The sequence below is a fragment of the Vombatus ursinus genome, unplaced genomic scaffold, assembly GCF_900497805.2.
Source record: "Vombatus ursinus unplaced genomic scaffold, bare-nosed wombat genome assembly UNPS02014775.1, whole genome shotgun sequence".
Lineage (NCBI taxonomy): Eukaryota > Metazoa > Chordata > Mammalia > Diprotodontia > Vombatidae > Vombatus > Vombatus ursinus.
This window is the reverse complement of record NW_020954553.1, coordinates 5,445,461-5,467,266: the sequence shown is the minus strand read 5'-3', so window position 1 is coordinate 5,467,266 and position 21,806 is coordinate 5,445,461. Positions and strand designations below refer to the sequence as shown.

At 42.0% G+C, this 21,806-nt stretch overlaps 1 protein-coding gene across 2 annotated transcripts in view; it reads right to left on the bottom strand.

Moving 5' to 3' along the window:
* Positions 1 to 12,997, bottom strand: part of FOXJ3 (forkhead box J3) — a 169,033-nt gene extending 156,036 nt beyond the window's left edge. The window contains exon 1 of one of the 2 annotated variants that reach the window (XM_027864685.1): positions 12,872 to 12,997. The gene's annotated coding sequence lies outside the window, so the exon portion shown is untranslated. The remainder of the gene's footprint in view (positions 1 to 12,871) is intronic. The other variant, XM_027864684.1, reaches the window with a different exon arrangement.
* Between the last annotated feature and the right edge of the window lie 8,809 nt (positions 12,998 to 21,806).

The window sequence follows — 21,806 nt, the reverse complement described above, 5'->3', positions numbered from 1 at the left end:
GTCTGTCGAGGAGAGAAGTGGAATAATTGGACCTACACTTTGGCAATCACTTTCCAGGTGAGAGGATAGATATGAGTGGGGAGAAACTTGAAGCAGGCAGAACCACCAGCAGGTTACTGCAAAACATCAAGTATACGATGATGAAGCCTGCACCAGAATAGTGGCAATATTAGATTTGAGAAGGGGACATATTCACTAAATGTTGCAAAGGTGAAATCAATAAGCCTCAGTAACAGATTGGATGGGGGAGGCCACCACACAACCCTCCACCACCCCCCAACCCCACCACTCCCGCAGTGCTTAGAGACAGTGAAAAGTCTAATTCTGTTTTAGCCACAAAAGGGGAGATGCAGAATGACAGCTAGCGGGGATGGATGGATGGATCAAGAGGCATTTTTGAGGATGAGATGAGGATGAGCATAAGCATGTTTGTAGGCAATAGGGAAGTAGACAGTAAGAAAGGAAGAGAGTAAAGATAAGTGAGAGAGTAGAGATGAAAGAAAGAGCAATCTGCAAGAGAAGATGTGATGGAATGGAATTTCTTTGGCAGGTGGAGGGGTTTGCCTCGGCAAAGAGAAAGGCCACCTTTCATGTGATACAGAGCTGAAAGAGGAGATAGTGGCAGAAGGCAAAGTGATATGAGATGAAGGGAGGGGAGAAGAGGAAGATCTAGGTGAATAGGTTCAATTTTTCTCAGCTGAGAGGGGAAGGGAGATCTTTGAGACATTTGCGGTAGGATAAAAAGGCCTGGCAAAGCCACCATGTTGAGTAGGACAATTCAGGAGGTGTGAAAGAATTGTCTTGATCTAGTGACAGCCCAGTTGACATTTTGTAATATAAAGTTGTAGTAGACCCAATTAGCAGAATTTTGTGATTTTCTCCAGCTCTGTTGAGCAGCACTTGGGGAGAGAAGGTAACAGATGGTGGAGGTAATCCAAGACTCTGACTTGACAGGGCAAGATCAGCAACAAGATAATGAAGGGGGCAAAGGACTTCAGAAGAGGATAGTGTAGAGTTAAACTGTTCACCAAGGCGTCACAACAGGGAGAGTATAGCCAATGCACAGGGTGACAGTCTGGCAAAGAACTGAGGAGTGGAAGGCCTGGAGGTCAGAGGGAGGATAAAACATATTCTTTGGATTTACAAGGCAGAGAGAAAGGCAAAATGACAAAATACTATGACCAGATATAGGAATTTCAGAGTTCATAAACATGGAAGAAAAACTTGCAGGTGATGACAAGATCAAAGACATAACCATCCCTTACTTGTTAATGAGCTGGGGTAGAGGAAGAATTCAAGATAAATGAGTAAAGTGAGAAATAGGAAGGTTAGGAATGTGTTTGAGGGAGTAGCAATATGTATGTTGAAGTCCCCTAATATGAGGACAGAAAACTTTTCTATCTACTTTATATGAAATTATAGGAGTTCAAGGAAATGTAACTGAGCTCTACCACTTTCATTTTGACAAGGTAAATATGAGGTAAGTGAAGGCTGCCAATATTTTTATAAGAGTGGTTTGATGTATTTATTATTGCATTATACTGTGGCCCATGAGAAAATGTTGGCTTATGTAATATTTCAAGTGTGAGGAAAGATTTTTTAAGAGTTTTTGTCTGTTTTTATAACGCCTTTCAAACACTAGATAAAACACTTTATCCTTATTTTTTATACATCGTGTATTCAGTTTACCCGTAAACATGTTGTATCCCCCCCAATGACATGTAAACAGACACTGTCACTTTCACATTTGCTCCCCCATTATCTAGCTAGCACATCATAGGTAATTCATGCTTAGTGACTGATTAGAAGTTATTGAGAAAAAATCTAGAAGCTTATGAAAACTGTTCTATCAAATCTCTGAAAAGAAAATAGATGGCAGCAGAGGCTGCATGGCACAGCGGAAAGAGCCCTGGACTTAGAATCAGGTGACTTGGATGTAATTCCTGTGTCTACTACTTAACACCTATGTAACTGCGGGAAGCTGGCCTTAAAGACAGATATTCTGTGGTAAGTAGGTCCCAAGAATAGTAGGATAATCCATAGTGAGAAGGTCCCAAGGGCTGAGGGCAGTTCCAGAATTAGCAGTAGAGGCACAATTTTGATGTCCAGAAGGTCAGGAACACGGCCAGAAAAGGAAACAGAAAAGTGGAGCCAATCCTTGCACTCAAAGAGCTCCCATTTTAATAGAGAAGACAACACAGATTTCAGCTACATGTCACAAGGAAGTGTCCTATGGTCCTCTGAGTGCAGTGGGAAGGCAGACAGTAGTGCATCTTCTTTAAAGTTATTTTTACTGATAAAATCCTATCTATTGATGATTCTGAACCATTAGATAGTGTCAAAACCTTTGGTGGTAAGGAAGTGTATTACACTGGGGAAGAGTGAAGATAAAAGAACAGGAACAAGTGATATAAATGTTGCACAGGAGAGATAGCAAAAAGGCCAGTCTAGGGAGGGAGTAATATAACAAGGTTGGGTCAGGTTGTGAAGAGCTTTAAAAACAGAGAAAAATATAATAGGAGAATATAGTAGGAGAATAACAGTCAAAACTAAGCTTCAAGAAAATCACTTTAGCAACTGTGCAGAGGATGGATTAGGAAGAGATTTAGAACCAGGAGACCTATTAAGAGGCTGTTATAACAATCCAGGGCAAAAGGTGATGAGGGCCTGAACTAGGATGGTGGTCCTGCGAGTAGAGAGGAGAAGGACATGAGAGATATTATGAAGTAAAAACAACATGATCTGGCAACTAACTGGATATGTGAGGTGAAGGAGGATGAAGAGTCAAGGATAACATTTTAGCTGTGAACCTGGGTGACTAGAAGAATGATGATGCCCTCAACAGAAACAGGCAAGTTCAGAAGAGGAGGGTAGGGGGGAGAAGATAATAAAAAAGCTGAAACCTGTAACTGAATTCAGCTACCCAGGCAGCATACTTTTTGAAACTGCATCAATGACACTGAAAAAATAAACCAACCAAGGGTGTCCAATATATGCTTTGGGATGGTGGTTACAAGGGAGGGGTAACAGTTCTTAACCAATGGGAGAATCAGGAAACACTTCTCAAATAGAATTAGAGACTCCAAGAAGTGAAGGTGAGGATGGAGAACAGGCATGGAGAATCACCCACGCAAAGTCAGTAAGGCAGGACTTGCTAAGAAAAAATTTCCAGACAACCCACAACCAATACCAACTCCCCAATCCCTTACTATATCCTATGAGAAATACTAGCCCTATGACAAAATCTGCTTCACTCTACTGTTGAAGAGAACTAACTCAAAAATAACAGTATCAATTTAGACATGTCCAACCTCACACATAAAGTTGCCTTAGAAATCCTGGTGAACATTTTATAGCCAATCAAATTTACTCAGTAGCTACTAGGACAATTCTTCTGATGGGGTCAAAGGATTAAAAAATACAATTATTACTAAATATGGTCCTGTATATTAAGTACATTGTAAACCATAAAGCAATTCAGAAAGGTAAACTAATATTACAATACTGTATTTGTTACTGTAGTACCAAGTTGTCTGTACAAAAAATTTCATTATATTTTAAAAGTTTCTTGAATCTATTTCCCCAGCCTATGGCAATATGGCACAGTAAACAAAGAACTAGCCTTTTAGTCAGGAAGATGTAGGTTCAAATCCTCTCTGAGACATATATTGAGAGACCATTGGCAAGTCACTTAACACCTTTCAATACCTGCAAGTCAACTCTCTAAATTGCACACAAATTACAGATCTACATCCCCATACCGATGAAATCACAAATCTGGACAAAAATAAACCAAAAAAGGCATCATATAATATCCCTGAAAGAAATATTTGCAGTTATCAGCTCCTGTCACTTTAACTGAAACAATTAAGGTACCAAGAAAGGCACCTTAAAATAGGTAGAATCCTATTTTACAGAATATGATTAAAATATAACTAGGCTATTTCCATATCTCAACAGATGGCTCCCAATAACAGTGCTTTGCTGATCTGGTTATAATAAATCCTATTAAACCAAAAATTCTCTATAGCAGGTGCCTTCACCAATCTCCTCAGAAATCAATCTCTATAACAAAAACATTGAGCTGTGGTTCTTAAGATTTGCAGCATAGCTTTATAAATTAAAATATTCTTAAAATCTGAAATTTTGTAAAATGTCTATAGTAGTGGTTTGTAGGTATTAAAGAATGACTCTGTAAGGAAGTGATGGACATACACAAATGTAGAGAGCCTAAATGAATAGCAATGGGGGCAGTCCCAACATAGTATAGAAGAATAAAAGTGGGCCAGGTTCTGGGCCAGGGTCTCTGAATACTTCATGAAAGGGTGGAGAACTATGCATAACAAACCAAACAATATGGATGGATGAAAATGGCGCAGGTTCTGAGTTGGAGTCTGTTAAAAGAAACAAAAATTAAAAATAAACAAGTACCTGGAAAACAAATCTTAGGACATTATAGCAAGAAAGAGCAATTGAAATGTTTGTTTCAGTCCTGAACACTTCTCTGCTCCAAATTCTCTGCTTCAATTTTCCCCACTAAAGAATAGAATACAAACTCCTCCTTAGTCTGGTATTTAGGATTTTCCATAATCAGGTTCCAACCTATCTTTGCACTCTTATTTCACATTACTCCCCCTTCACAAACTCTACATTATATTTTTATAAATTAGAATTCTCATTTATATAATGGTTTATGGTTTAATCAAGGACCTTACCAATCAGTACAATTACTATTCTTATTTTTATAGATGTGGAAAGGGATCATTAAGAGAACCATTCAAGGGTCATAGAACAGTGACAGTCAGGATATGAATTTAGGCCTACTGCCTCCAAGTCTACCACTCTTCCCACTACATCAGACTGCTTCTCTAACTAGAAGACTACTCACCACTAATCTTGTTTTGTGCTCTCTTCTGTCTCCATGCATTCACTTATGCCCAGAGTTCACTGTCCTCACTTCTACCTGCTGCATTTCTCTGCCATCAATATGATGCTGAGATTCCACCTCCTACACAAAGCCTTTTAAGGATCAAGGGATACAAGGTGGAGGAAAAGACCTTAAATCCCATCTAATACAACACTCTCATTTTACAGAGGAAACTTGACTCAAAAACATTAAGTGACTGTCCAATCACCAAGTGGTGTTAAGTAGCAGAGATGGGACTGAAACCCAGATAGTCAGACAACTCCAAATCCAGGGCATGCACTTTCCAAAGCATCAGTCTTCCTCTTTACTACATCCTGCTTCTTTCTGATTTTCCCTTTCCCCAAATGAAGTGATCACTCTCCTGGAATTTCCATATGAACTTTGTGTTGATCTCTCCTTTGCCCTTATCACCTTCTATCTTAGGATAACATATTTGAACTGGGAGAGATCTTAGGGCTTACTGAGTCCAGCCCTGTCATCTTACAGATAAGGAAACTCAAGCCCAGAGAGGTAAAGCAATTTGTCCTGTAACACAGATAATCGAATGGCAGGGAGATGATTCAAACCCAGGTCACTCACTCCACTGCACCTTGTATCAGACTGGTATAGATGTATACACTATATCCTCACATCAAGATCATAAGCTTCTTGAGAACTATGCCAAGTTCCCTGGAGGCAACTGTACTGCCATTGGTACTGTGGCTGCCAGAGCCAACAGCACTAACATTGGTACTATGCACTTCCACCTCTTACTCTGAGACGTTATCAAATCAACTTTAACAAATGTTTCAATGGACTGATTTTATTGCTTTCCTCCCTATCCCTTTGACTTGCCAGGTCAAAATACTTTTCCCTGGCCATCACTCACCTATATGTAAATTTGCCCCCCTACTAGAATATAAGTTCCTTGAGGGAAGGAACTCACTTTATCTATATCCAAAGGCTTAGCAAACTGCCTGGCACATTCATTCATGGGACTGAATCCACAAATCATACAAAAATAAGCAGTTTACCTAATAATCACACCTCTATATGAAATAATATCTTAAATGCAAATTACTAGAACACCAATTATTTATGTTGCTTTTCTATATAAACTTCATGAACTCAGTCCTTACCTTGAGCTTCAGTCTCACATCATTAATTGTATACTGGACATTTCAAATTAAATGTCTGGGACACATCTTAAACACAACTTGCCCCCAAACAAATCATTATCTTTTCCCCCAAAACCCTCTCCTCTTCCAAACTTCCCTATTTCTGTGGAAGGAACCACCAACCTTCCTGTGTCCTGGTACTTCCTGAAGTCCTCACTTCTCCACATTCCACATCAATTGCCAAATGTTGCCATTTCTACCTCTAGGATCAAATACAAACTCCTCTGTTTGGTTTTTAAAGTCCTGAACAGCCTGAACTGCAACCTATCTTGCAAGGTTTACTGGACATTACTGCTCCGTCCCACACAGAGCTCCTGCTAAACTGGACTCTGTTCTTCTCTCACAACACTCCATCTCTTATCTATGTACCTTTACAATAGCTATTTCAAGTGTCCAGAATGCTTCCTTCTTAACTATACCTCACAGAATTCTTTTCCTTTAAGACCTAGCTCAAGTATTACCTTCTTCAAAAAGGCTTTCCTGATCCCTTCAATTGCTCATGTCCTCTCCCACACATTATCTTGTACTTTCATATTTATTCACTTTACACTCGTGCTGTATATATTTGTAGAACTTATCTCGCTCATTAGAATGTAAGCTCATAGCAGGGAGGCATTGCTTCATTCTTTTTACTTTTAACTACTGTAGGCAACTAAGTGGCACCCTAGATAGAGAACTGGACATAGATCCTGGAAGACCTGAGATCAAATGTAGCCACAGATATTTATTGGCTGTGTCATCCTGGGCAAGTCACTTAACCTCTGTCTGCCTCAATTTCCTCATCTAAAATGGAGATAGTAATAGTGCCTACTTCCTAGGGTTGTTGTGAAGATCAAATGAGACAATATTTATAGAATGCTATTATTATTGCATCTCCAGCCACCTAGCACAATGCCTGGCACATAATAAGCACTTAATAAATACTTGATTGACTGTCTGATTGATACCCTACAGTGAGGGGAGAAGAGGTATGAAACTGACTTGTATTCAGGTATTTAGGAAGTAAATAATAGACAAAGAATGCAGGTCTCTGAACTTTCATCTCGGGTCTACCCGCTGAAAATCAATTAATTCCCCAAAACTTACAGAACTTCCTTTTCCTCCTGTTTTCTATGATTCGTATGAAGAGCCTCAAAGTTAGAAACATACTTTAGGAATTAAGAGTTGAGAAAAGGATTAGGCAAGCACAGCAAGGAGTAAATCAGGAAAGTATGGTTTGAAAGTAAATGACAAGGGGCAGCTAGGTGGCACAGTGGATAGAGGACTGGCCCTGAAGTCTGGAGGACATGAGTTCAAATCCGGCCTCAGACCAAACACTTGACGCATACTAGCTGTGTGACCTTGGGCAAGTCACTTAACCCCGATTGCCTCACTTAAAAAAAAAAGTAAAGGACAAGTAAGAAGTATATTTGGTCAAGGGTACAAAGGAATAATAGCTAAGACTTGTGAAAATATAGTTTTGGAAGAAAGAAAACATGAGTTATCAAGTATGACGTTAAGAGAAACTGGGAAAAGAAAAAAAATTTTTTTTAATTTAAAAAAAGAGAAACTGGGATATTAGAAAGGTGCTTGTAATTCAGACAGGTTTATCTTTAGATAGGAGGTTAAGAACTAAAAGTGAGGGAGATATAAAGAAAAAAATTTAATAATTACCACATCACACCATGTTGCTACAGATCTTTCAAACAAATTTGGTTTATGAGCTTGCCATTTTGCACCCTAAAACCAATGGGCATTGCCATCTGCCTTCTTCCTATGTGCTATCTCCCCTAATTGGAATGTAGGCCTCTTGAGAGGAGGAAAGGGTAGGGAACAAGTATTTATTAAGCACCTACTATGTGCCAGGTACTGTGCTAATAAGCACTTTACAAATCTCTCAGCTTAGAGAGATTTGTAAAGACAGAATCTATCTTGCTTTTCTGCTGTATCCCAGGGATTAGCACAGGGTATCTTCTTAATTATTATCCTTCTAAACCTCCACACCCCAAATAATGCCATCATCTACCCTTTTTTCTAGAAATTCTTTCTTTCCTTTGTTTCTGTGACACATCCACTGCTTCTCTTAGATTCTTCCATCTTCCCTCAATCTACTGTGTCTCCAGGACAGAGTCCAGTCTAGGGGTGAGCAAGGTGAGTTGCAGGACACAACATGCAGAGGATGGCTCGATGAGACACTTTAATAACAAGACTTTATAAATGTGGGTGCTTAAAGCCAGAAAATTCTGCTCTCCATGACACATAGGCCCTTTTGTGTTAAGCTGTATATGGCTCAAAGCCTCAAAGTGTAAAACACAGAAGCACCAACTTTCAAACCCTACCTAAGGAGCACAAATGCCTCATCTAAACTCAACTATGCCAGGTTCAGTTCAGACCTTTGTCTTTCCTTAGTTTACACTTGATCCTTCCCAAGATTAATACATTCCCATAATTTTCACTATTGCAGATAGCCCTTAAAACTACAAAGAAATTCTCCCTAACCCTTCACCCTCTCTATTCCTCCATTCTGGATGTTTAAGATATACAAACATGATCAGAATCAACTTTTGGTTATCTGCACAAATGGAAGAAGGATTAGTGAGTGCTACCACTGAATTTGAAAGAGACAGCCCAAAAAGAAATTTTATTCCATTTTGGTGTATGATATACACAGACACATTTCCCCTCAACAAACTTCCTTTCCTAATGTTTTCTTCAGTTTAATATGAAAATTGATCATACGCATATTCATAGACTCAGAAGCAGAAAGAACTTTATAGACCATTTTGTACAACTTCATTTCAGAGATGAGGAACTAAGGCCAAGAGAAGTGACTTGCCAAAGGTCACACAAGAAGTAAGTAGTCATCTGTATTTCCAGAGCACAAACCAAATAGGAGTTGGGGCTAAAACTGTCAGGAATATGCCAAGTAGCAGGTTAAAGCTGGGCTGGCATTTAAAAATTGATTATGAAAAGTGTTGACCTTTGCAATGTCTCTGGCCCCTTCCTCTCCTCTAATACTGTCACCACTCTTGTGCAGGCCCTCAACACCTTACTCCTTGATTACTACAATAGCCAGCTGGTGGATCTGCCTCCCTCAATTCTCTCTCCATTCCAATCCATCTATTCTGCCATCAAAGTGATTTTCCTAGCACAGGACTGATCATGTCACTACTCAATACATTCCAGTGGCTTCCTATCACTTCCAAATACAAATACAAAATGCTCTGTTTGGTATTTAAACTCCTTCATTACCTAGCCCCCTCCTACCTCTCCAGTCTTTTTATACCTTACTCCCAACCATGTACTCTTTTGATCCAGCGACACTGGCCTCCAGGCTGTTTCATAAGACACTCCATATCTCTTGGTTCCAAGAATTTTCTCTGGCTTTCCCCTATGCCTGGAAAGCTCTCCCTACTCCCTTCCAAGTACTGACCTCTCTGGCTTCCTTTAGGTCCCAACAAAATCCCATTGAACATTATCTTTCTCATTAGATCGTAAGCTCTTAGAGGGCAGAGATTGTCTTTTGCCTCTTTTGTATCTCCAGCTGTCCTGATCTATATCTGAACACTGGACTCAGATGGCTCCTGAGGTGAAAGAGAAGCTGCTGACTTTGCACAGCCCTCCCTCACTTATATCCAATTCACTTGCATGTCATGGCATCACTTTCCTGATGTAATGGTCTTTTTCAAGAATGAAGGACAAACAGCAGCAACAGTGCCTGGCTCATAGTAAGTTAAACATTTATTGGTTGATTAATCATGTCAAAAAAAAAAATGAATGACTCCACCCCAATAGTGAAACCTTCATAATCTAGGCACTATCACCAATGGCAGAATCATTTGCCCTATGAATTACAGAATCTGAAGGGACCTTAGCAGCTATCTAATTCAACTCATAAATCAAAGAAATTCTCAGTATTAAGATACTCAACAGCTGCTCATCCAGGTTCTGCTAGAAGACCTTCAAAGAAGAGGATCCCACTACCTCTCAAGCTCTTTCTCCTCTTAAAGAGTTCTGTTGGCAATTTTTTTTCTGACAGCTAGATAAATTTGCCTGGGTATGTAATTTTTTTTGTTCCTTTACTTTGCCTTACATTTCCAACCTATTACCAAATCCAGCCAACTCTTTTACCACATCTCACAGAGGTAACTCTTCTTAGACCTCCTAATTACTATCGTGGTCTTTTCCAATCCATAAATGAACTATTTCATCTATATCTTCAAATTCTCTGCAATCCAAGTATACATGGTTACTAGAAAAATCTCCCATGTATGCACAATTTTCATCCTGTTATTATCCTCCATTGAATTAGAACCAACAGTGGCTCCCCATTATCTAATTTATCAAAATCAAACTTAAGCAAAGCATTCCAATTCAACCTCCTACCTATATCACCAAATTCATTTTTCATATTTATCAATAGGCTTTCTGTTCCAGCCAAGCAAATATGCTTGGAATTTCCTGCCTGTCGTTTGCTCATTCTCACCTCCTTACCCTCAAACATGCCATTCCCTTCTTGAAAATGCCTTCTTTTCCACTGCCAATCCACATCTCTCCTCTCTAAAATCCACCTACACTTTTGCTATCCTCAAACCATTATCCTACTGGCCAAGTGCTGACAAACCAAACAAGGAGGATGCATGAAACAGGAAGGTCTGAGTTGAAATCTGTTATCTAAAAAAAAAAAATTATTTCTAAAAACTAGGTACTCATATTTTTTTAGACTTGCTTAGATGTTTCTTGGATTTTATTTTAGGTGCGTGCCTGTTCTACCCCACCAAATGGATGTGTGAAGATAAGAACTATGACCTTTATTTTCTTGTTATTTTTCTACAAAATTCATAATTAGTTCTCACACTCTGATTTAATAAAACTAAGTAAGTCTAAGTCAATCATTTCCTATTTTCACAAAAAAGTAAAACAAGTATAACTTCTAATCACTGAAAGAAGCAAACATAGAAAGAAAAGCCTAACAATTATATTAACACCTCTCTTTCAACAAACAAGAATGGGTTACTACCCCAAAGAGATAGTACACAACAAAAAATTTAAGAAAAATCAACATAGAAAATAATGGCAATGGCCATCTGGGCAAAAAAAAAAAAAAAAAAATACAAGCAAGGCCTGACAGAAGAAAAGCAGTTGTACTACCCTTTTTATGATTAAAAATGTGATCCTACCCGGTAGGCACATGACTTTGGGAACCAAACTGAGGAACTGGACAGGGATAAAAGAGAAATAAGAAAATAACACTCCCCCAAAGGCCTGAAAAATAAATAAGACAACCAATTCACTGAAACACTGCAAATTATAACAACACTACCACAAAAAAATAGAAATCCTCATAACCCTACAAGAAATGGAAGAAATTAACCACTTCCAATATGTTGCATAATGAGAAAATGGGAAAAACATCCTCTTCCTTCCCAAGCATCTAAAAAGTCTAGGAGAAATGAAAAAAGATCGTCTTCCACTCCACTTTAACTTTATTGTTAAAAATGTAATCTGAGGCCATGAACCAAAGAAAAATTAACTGGCTCACAAAGCGTTGAAATGTAATCCTAACAAACCCAAGAAGCCAAACTATCTAACACATACATACATAGCCCAAAACTAACAGGAAAGTGGACTGGACAAATAGATGCTCAGAAGACAGAAAAGTTTTTTTCAGCTTCCACAAAAGTGGCTGACTGAGGCTAATACCTAACCAAAGTATAACTAAGCATATAATAATACCTCTACAGCATGCAAACGTATAATTCCTATACAGAGGAAAGGATATGTTAACTTACCAAAAAAAAATAGCAAAAACAACAATTTATATCTCACAGCCTAGCTCAATTTTCAATTTATGTCAATATCCACCTAGGAACAAAATAACTGCAAAAGACAGTACAAGAAACCTTCCCCAAATACAGAAAAACAGTACGGATGATTGAAAAATTCTACGGACCAGTAACAATGTTCAAACCCAGTCTAAAAAGGGCAGCAGAAAAAAAGAGCAGTGAGAAGAAATTGGGGGGAGGGGGGAGTATCAAGAATAGGAATGCCCTTCTCAGTGTCTCCAGACCCCCCCCACCCTTGAAAAGGTGAAACCTGACTAATCTCTTCCTCTTCTCATTTGGCAATAACTCAAAAGCTTCAAGTGTCTCCTCATCTCCACTAAAGCAACCAAGCCCCAACCATCAATTCCACCCAGGACCCTCATCCCTCCAAGCCATAAGAAGAAAAAAAGGGGGGGTTGAGATTTGGACGGGGGAACAGGGGACACACCACGTGGGCAGGATGCAAACACATCCAGAACAGAAACACGTCTGCACCGAGCAGCTGCCGGCTGGGGTTGGCCAGATCGCCAGCAAAGGACACGGGGACAGACAGGATGGGTGGGAGGCCGGCCGACCTGGCTATCCCGAGGAAGGGGAGCAGCGCAGGAGGTGTGAAGTCCTCCCGAAAAGCCGCATCCTGCCGTGGCTCTGTCCTCACTCCCCAGAGAGGGGGCGGGGGAGGCTGGAGGGGGGCGCGGCGCCCCGCAGCGCAGGGGCCCGGCGGGGGAGGGGCGCGCGGCGCTCTCTGAGGGGCAGCAGCAGCTGAGGGGGGGAGGGGGAAGGGCGCATGGGGGAGGGGTGGCCGCAGCCCTCGAGCCTTCGCAGGCCCGCCCGCCAGGCTCTGCTCCCCTCCCCCGCCCCCTCGTCGGCCAGCAAGCGGCCAGCGAGCACCCCACACCGGGCTGGACTCGGCCCCGGCCCCGACCCTGGAGATGCCCCAGCCCCGCCTCCCCGCTCCGGCCGTCCGAGGGGCTTGTCCTCACCTCAGGCTTCGGAGGCCGGGGCGGCCCAACCGAGCCCCCGGCCCGCTCCGTGCGTATCCGTCCCCCCAAGAAAAGCCCCAACGGCGGCTAATGTGAGCGAGCGGCCAAGGCACCGAGCAGCGCCCACGGTGGCGGCGACAGCGACGGCTACGACGGCGGCGGCAGCAGCGGGAGCAGCCAACATCCGGGGCCGCGCACCCGGAACTACTTCCCTCCTCCCGCCCCCCCCTTTCCCCCCTCTTCCCACTACCCACTCCCGCGGGCGGCGGCGACGACGTCGCTGCGCTCCGTCCTGGCGTCAGCGCCGCCTCTTCCCGCGTTCCGGTATTCCTGGGCGCAGCACGGCACTGGAACTCCGAGATCCCTCCGCAGGGAGAAATAGTGCTCCGGGCCCCCACTAGTTGGCTCTCTGACGCTTTGCCCTTGGACGCGGCGGGCGGACGGGGGCGGGCGGCTCCGGGGCTGCGTCCTTGCCTCTCAGCGCGCAGCGTGACGACCCCTAGTGGCAGGGAGGGGAGAGGAAGGGAGTCTGGGGTCCGGGAGAGCCAAGCTTGGTAGCCAGTGTGGGCATCCGAGGCAAGATGTCACTGGCCCCCGTAAAGAGCCTGATCCTCATGGAATTTAGGGTGGAAAATGGGCCTTAGGGACTGTCTGACCAACACGCCCCATCTTTCATATAACAGAAAGAGAAACTGAGGCTTAGGGAGCTTGAGGGACTTTCCAGAGGTCACACAAGTCAACAAGCAAGCAGTAGTGGGAATCGAAGGTAATCGATTTAGTGTGCCCCACCCCTTCCTTAGCTTTGTGCGGGATGTCCTCCTATTCCTGGAGTGCCCTCCCTCCCGGCTCCCCTGGACTCCTTCAAATTTCACCTTCTGAAAATCTCCACCACCCCCCCCCCCCCCCCCCCCCCCCCCGTTCCCTACCCCTAGTGCCTTCCTTCTGGGACTGCCTAACATTTACATTGTATTTATCTGGATTGTACCTAGTCCAGGTTGTCTCCCCCTGTTAGGATGGAAGCTTGAGGCACGGTCCTGTTTGCTTTTTTTCTGGGGGGGTTCCCCTTTCTTTGCCTTCTTTGTGCCTCCCCAGTACTTAGCACAGTGTCTGACCCCAAGTAAGTGCTATATAAATGTTTAGCTATTATTTTATTTGTACATACCTAGTCTTTGGCATGAAATGCTAGTTGACTGATTATCTGATGCAGCTAGTGAGTGGCAGAGCCAGGATTTGCTCCTAGGGCATAGGCTAAAGATTGATAAAGCTATAAGAGACCTTAGAAATCATATAATCCTGTCCCTATGTTTTGCTAAGGAAGAAACTGAAGTCCAAAGAAGGAATTGCCCAAAGTCACACGGACAGGAAGTAGCTGAGTCAGAATTCTAAACCAGGTGCTCTAAGCCCAAATCCATTCATTGCTCAGCTGGCCTGAACTGATTTGAAGCAGTGAAATCCTAGTAGCTCAGAGGTAATTGATCAATCAGGGAGTATTTATTAAGCATTTACCACATGCTAGGCACTGTACTAGTTAGGGTTCAAAAAAAAAGATCTAGGGCTCAAAAACCCAGGGAAGCCTGATGAAGGTTAGGATAGCAGAAGGAAGGTATGTGTATTGGGGGGGGGGGGGGGGAGACCTGCAGCCTCAAAGCCACACGTGGCCCTCTAAGTCCTTCACAATTTGGATTCAGTCAAAGGGCTGCACTTGAAGACCTAGAGGACCACATGTGGCCTCGAGGCCGAAGGTTCCCCACCCCTGTTATAGGTGGGTGTTTGGGTTTTGGGGCAGAGGGATCCTTGTGAACGATGGAGCCTCCAGGTGTAACAGCCCTTGGGCTCTTCTACACACACAACTGAACAGCCTAGGTGAGCAGCCTAGAAGAAAGGAAAGGACCGGATTTGACATCAGGAAGACCTAGGTTCAAATCCCTCATTTGCCACTGTGACTTTGAGCAACTTACCTAAATTCTCTGGGCCCCAGTTTCTAGTTTCTGTGTTTGAATATGAAATGGAAAGGGGTGGGGAGAAGGTTGGACATGTTGTTAACATATCTGAACTCACTTCCAACTCTAAATCTATGTCTTTGTGCTGCTAATAATAATATTCCTCCCTGACTGACTCCCTCCTGTCCACTAATTCAACAAATGTTTATTTAGTGTCTGCTGTGTAAGTACCCTTGGCCAGTGTATGCTTGAGGGGGGAAGGTATCCACATATCCACATATTTACTAATGCAATAATTACTAATGGGCCAATGAACTTTAAGGTTATAGATTTTAGGACTGGGGGAAAAGTTAGCATGCTATCATCTCCCCAACTAGATGATAAACTCCTTATTTATTTATGTGTTACCATACAACACTTAACATAATACCGTGTATGCCTTGTAAGTGGTCAGTACATATCTATTGGATTGAAAATTAACTTGACTGCCCTGTATTGTTTACTGCTATTGGTATGTTAGTCATCTTCCACAAAGGTGAGGCCCCTTATCTTTTGTATTGCCCATAGCCCATCACATAGTAAAGAGCTTATTTCAGTAGGAGGAGCCTCTCTCTGCCCACTCACTGATGAACTGATCAACTGAATGAAGGGGGAAAAAAAGAGAGAGGGAGGTCCTCGTAAAATGGCCCTATAACAGAACCTTGCTTTATATATATGGTCTTCCATGTCTGGCACCGATGTCTTTCTTTCCCCAGGCCTCAGAAGGGGCATGACTGGGGTCCATTAAAACTTAGCATCAAGGGAAGATGGCAGCTCAGGTGCCACCTGACCCAGGCTTTTTATGATCCCTGGGTAATTTAAAATCCTCTCACTCCAAACCCCTAAGAATGTTCTCTTTTCGTTTTTCCCCCCAACCCTGATTCCCCCATAGGAAATAAGATCACTATCAGGAAAGAGAAGAGCTCTCCATGTATTGTGCTGAGATTGTCCTGCATCCAACATGTGGAAAATAGATGTGATATGGTAGAAAGTACACTGTAATGCAAATCAGAAAACTGAGGTCACGGTCTGAGCTCCACTACTAACTAGCTCCATGATAGTAAATGAACGATAAACTCTCTGAGCCTCAGTTTCCTTATCTGTAATGGTTGGACTAGATCTCTAAGCGCCCCCTAATATTCCATGCTGCATTGTAGTAGCCACAAAAGAAACTTTCAAAATTTGACTCTGCTTCACATTCAAATTATCATCTACCATTTTGCTCACCATTATTACCATGTCTATAAAAAGTAGTCTACTTTATTTTGTCCTCGACCCCTTGCAATATGCCTGTTCACAGAATTTATGGGTTGGAAGAGACCTCAGTGGCCACCTAAGTCCAACCTAGACACAAAAAGAAATTCCTTCTACACCCTACCTGATGATATAACCTTTGTTTGAAGATCTCAGATGAAGAGGAAACTGCTACATTCTGAGGCCGTCCATTCCACTTCTGTGCAACTCTTAATTGTCAGAAAGTTTTCCCTTGTATCAAACCTAAATTTGTCATTATGCAACTTCCATCTATTCAGTCAGTCAATGAACATTTATTAAGCACCTCCTCTCTATTGTATGTCCCTATGGTGCTAAGCACTGGGGACAAAAATAAATGCAAAAGACAGTCCTTACCTCAAGGAATTTACAGTCTAACAGGGAAGACAACATGCAATAAATATATACAAAGCAAGCTATATACTAGATAAATAGTTCTCTCTTCTGGGGCCAAGGAGAACAAGTCTAATCGGTGTTCAGATACTTAAAGAATTCCACAGAAGCCTCGCGTTGGAAATACACTTCACCTCTCTGGCCCCTTCCTCTGTCTGGTTCCTTCTGGAATCTTCATTTTAAGGAAAGTGTCCAGGCCAACCATGTCTTCATTCTTCTCCAGGCTGTGTTCCTGACTCTCTGGGCTTTCTCTACCATGCCACAGAAGCCTCCTCACCCTGGAAGCTACATTTCACCTCGCAGCCTCTTCCTCTGGTTGGCTAGAACACCCATGCCAGCCATGTCTTCATTTCTGTCCAGGATCCACTTTTGATTCTCTGGACTTTCTCCACCATGCACCTATGCAAGGACCTTCTCTTCTTCAACCTCTCTCCTGGCTTTTCAGCTCCTTTTTATGTGTTGTCTTTTTTATTAGGTTGGCAACTCTTTGAAGGCAGAGACTGTCTTTCTGTTGGTAGTTATATTTCCAGAGCTTAGCACAGTGCCTGGAACATGAGTGCTTAATAAATGCTGCTTGATGACAAGTTGACTTGAAGATTGCTATCATGTTCTCCATAAGCCTCTTCAGCCTAAACATTCCTGGTTTCTTCAACTGATGCTTATATAATATGAACTCAAAGACCTACACTATCCTTTCTTTGGACAATCTCCAGGTTATCAGTGTACATCCTGAAATGTGGTATTTCCCGGCACTCAACTACTAGCTTTCTCCAAGGTCACCATTCGCCTTATTGGGTTTTACATCTTCCTTGACCTATTTCTAGCATCTGACATTGTTAATCACTGTTTATTTCTTGATTCTCTCCTCTTCCTTAGCCTCCTTGACATTGCTTTTTCCACTTCTCTCGTATTTCCTTAGTCATCTTCACCTCTTTCTCTCTCTACCAGTCCTAAAAGTGGGCATGCCCTGACAAGGCTCTATACATAGCTGACTGTCTCTGCTGTATTCCCTAACAATATTACCCACTCCTAAGACTTTTTTAAAAAATTTCTGTTGTCATTTATTTATTTTCTTTTTTTATTAATTTATTTTTAATTTTCAACAATCACTTCCATAAGCTTTTGAGTTTTTAATTTTTCTCCCCCTCCCTCCCTACCTTCCTCTCTAAGACAGCATACAATCTGATATTGGCTCTACATATATATTCCTATTAAACATATTTTTGCATTAATCATGTTGTAAGGAAGAATTAGAACCAATAGGGGGAACCACAAGAAAGAGGAAACAAAACAGAAGGAAAAAAAAGAGCAAATAGTATGCTTCAATCTGCATTCAAACTCCATAGTTCTATCTTCGGATGTGGATAGCATTTTCCATCATGAGACTTTTAGAGATGCCTAAGACTTATTTATACATAACCACCAGTCAGAATCTAGATCTCTAACCCAGTTCTCTCCTCTGCACTAAAATCTCTAATCACCAATTGCTTATTTAGCTTCCCTGCCAGCAACTAAAAATCAACATGTCTAAAACAATAAATTGATCATCTTCCTTCTCGAGGTCTGCCTGATCCCTACCTTCTTTGTTTCTATCAATGACAACACCACCCTCCCAGTTAGCCATTCCTGAAACATCAGTTCAATTCAATTCAATAAGCATTTTTAAGGTATTTTCTTTGTGCCAGGCACTTTGGTAGATACCAGTGATACAAAGATGGTAATGAAAAGTCCCTGTGCTCTAGGACCTTACATTCTACTAGGAGGATGCAAATTGCATACAAATGAGTACAAGGTAATTGGAGGAGAGGTAAACAGGTAGGTGGATCAGGAAAGGCTTTCCATAAAAGGTAGAGCCTAAGTTGAGCCTTGAAGAAACTAAGGGTTCTTAGAGGCAGAGGTGAGGAGAGAGTGCATTTCAGGTATGGAGGACAGCTTGTGCAACGGCATTAAGGCCAATGCTAAGTTCAGGATAAAGCAATGTCATTCTGGCTGGAATTTAGAGTACATGAAAGGAATAATGTGAAATAAATCTCAAAAAGTAAGCTAAAAACATTGTGAGGAGCTTTAAATTCCAAGCTGAGGAGTGTATAATTTATTTAAGGGGCAATAGGGAATCATTGAAGTTTCTGGAGCAGAGGAGTAACAGTCAGTCATACTTCAGGAAGATTAATTTGGCAACTATAGGAAGTATGGATAAGAGGAGAGATGAGAAGGCAAGAGTCCAATTAGAAAGCTGTGCAATAATCCAAATAAGCTGATGAGGGTCTGAATTCCAGTGAGGAAGAAGATGGATATGAGAGGTATTCTGGAGGAAGAAGCAACAAGACATCAATTGATTGGGGAGGGAGGGGGAGGGAAAGGGGAAAATCAAAAGATGGCTGCGTAAACCTGAGTAATTAGAAGGATGTTGGTTCCTTCGACAGAAATAGGAAAGTTTGAAGGCAAAGAAGGTTTGGGGAAAAGAGAGTAAGTTCCATTTGGGACTCTCCAAATTTACAATACCTATAGGACATCAGAGTGAAGCTGTTGAACTGATAGTTGTGGGTTCAGGGCTCAGAACAGAGATTAGAGGAAATATATACATTTGAGGTTGATCTGCGTAGAGGTGATCATTGAACCGTTGGACCTGATGCAGTCATCAAGAGAGACTGTGAAGAAAGAAGCAGCTCAGAGTCTGGAGAGACACCCACAATCAGGGGATAGGACAGGGTTGTTGATCCAGCAAGGGAGACTGAGTAGGAATGGGCTGATAGGTAGGAGTAGAACCAGGAAAGCCAAAACATAAGAGAATATCCTAGGAGTGGAGATGGCCAATGGTGTCCAAAACTAAATGGGGCAAAAGGATGAATGAGAAAAGGCCATAAGATTGAGCAATTAAGAGATCACTGGTGACCTTTCAGGAAGCAGTTTCAGTTGAGTACTGAGGTCAGAAACAAGACAGCAAGGTTTTTCGAAGTGAGCGAGAGGTGAGAAAGTAGAGAGCCAGACCAGACAGCTTTTTCTAAGAGTTTGACTATGAAAGAAAAGCTGAAATGCTGAGGCACAACAGGATGGAATGAAGTTTTTTTTTTGTTTTTTTGTTTTTAAGGATGGGGAAGACTGAGCAGGTTTGTAGATAGTAGGGAAGGAGCCAGTAGACAGGAAGAGATTGAAGATGAGAAAATGGAGGGATTGGGAAATGGGCAGATTACCAAAATGGCAAGCTGCCAGAGAAGTTGGCAGGGAAGGGGATGGCAACAAGAGTATAAATAGGATTTGGCTTTGGTGAGTAAAAAAGTCAACTCTTCATTAAATATTGAAGCAATGAAGAAGAGAATGGGAGATAATGTTGAGGGGATTTTAAAGTAAGTAAGTAAAAAGAGGAATCTCCCTCAGGATTGCTTCTGGTTTTCTCAGTAACACAGGAGATGTGGTCCTCTGTTAGGGATAGGGGGAGTCAAAGGGGAGGTGTCTGGAGCTTGAGGAGAGAAGAGGGAGTTTAGAATAATTGCTGAGGGGAGGGTAATAGGAAAAAAATAAGAGGATGGCTTGTAACAGAAATTAAGCCTCAGGTGACCTTAGATAATTTAAGGTCAGGGCACATTGCTGATCACTTGCCTGATCTAGCTCAATAATAAAGACGAGGTACTATGAAATCCTATGCCCATCCAAGGAGTTCTGCTCTCCACCCATCACCAGATGCCAAGCTCTTTATGTTTTTCAGAGAGCTGGCCCCCTGTCTATACCTTTACTCCACACCTTTCATGGATGAGTGTCCCTCTTCTTAGTTGAGAGGTATACTCATGTTGATGTATCTAATTAGTCTCTTGTCTGAGCCCTTAAGTACTGGAATACTATGCCTTCTTCCTTTGATGCTAAGTTCTAATGGACCTCAGTCATGAGATAATGGAGTCCACCAATGGAACGTAAATGAGTTGCATAAAGTTCTTTATATATACCAATACGAGTCAAAAAAGAAAAGAAAAAATGTTAAAACAACCACCACACAAATTACATACCCAAGTCCTCTCCTCTTAGTCCTAGGCAGCCCATCTAAAGGCATGCCTCACACTCAGGGATTCCAGGAACACAATCCAAGTGCTTAGAATTAAATTTCCATCCACCTATCTCTGCTGGAAAGAGGAAGAACCATTAGCCATGCAAGTGAGTCTGGCTGCTCAGATTCTCTCTGTCCTTTCTAATGCCACAGATCATCTGTTCAGTTCTCATTTACACTCCAAGTATAGTGGAGATGGGTTCTCCCAGACTATGACTAGTCTATATCTCCCAGTCCCATCCAGTGACCAGGAAAAAGGGGCCCAGGTGTCCCATCAGCATTGCACCATATTCCCTTCATCATATTCGTGCTCCTTTTCCTTCAGAGTTTGAGTGCTGATCATGTCCATCACTTTCATCCCAAGTTCTTGTATCTTCCACTGCTGGTCTACATTTAGAAACTTTATGTACAAAGTTAGCTCTGAGACTTGGGGCCTTCAGTTTCTCTCCCCTACCCTTTTACTTTCTCTATTAGAGCAGAGTGAGGAGGCTATAATAATATAAATTTATAGTGTACTCAGCCAGCATAGTTGGCCAACTTCCTCTTTCAGAGGTGATCAGCAACATATGAATACAAGTAGAAAAAGTGGATGCTATGAAGCAGCCTGGTGGTGCAGTAGATAGAGCACCAGCCCTGGAGTCAGGAGAACCTGAGTTCAAATCTGGCCTCAGACATATAACACTTACTAGCTGTGTGACTCTGGACAAGTCACTTAATCCCAATTGCCTAAAAAAAGTAGATGCTAGAGGTAGTCCAGAATTGGGATTTGACAAGGCATGAGCAGTGGTAGGACAGGGGATCAATTGTTTCAGGAGTAGAGTATCACTTACCTGGTTAGCTATAATGTTAATGGAGAAGTGGTAACACTGGGAGAGCAGAGAAGAGTAGAAGGAAGTCATGGTAAGGGCACAGAATAGATTTAGGAGAATTAAGACAGAGAAATGAATAGAGGGATAGGTGGTTGTGATCAAAAAGAGAAACTTTCCTCATTGGTGCAGTAAATAAGGCTCTGGGACTCAAGTCAGGAAGACCTCAGCTCTGATACTGTCTCAGACACTTACTAGCTATGTGTACCATAGGCAAGTCACTTAAACCTCTTTGACTAAGTTTCCACAACTGCAAAATGGAATCAATAATAGCACCTACCTCCCAGGGTTATTGTGAGGATCAAATGAGCTAATATTTGTAAAGTGCTTAACACAGTGCCTGGACCATAGCATGTGCTTAATAAATGCCTGTTTCTTTCCTTCCTTCC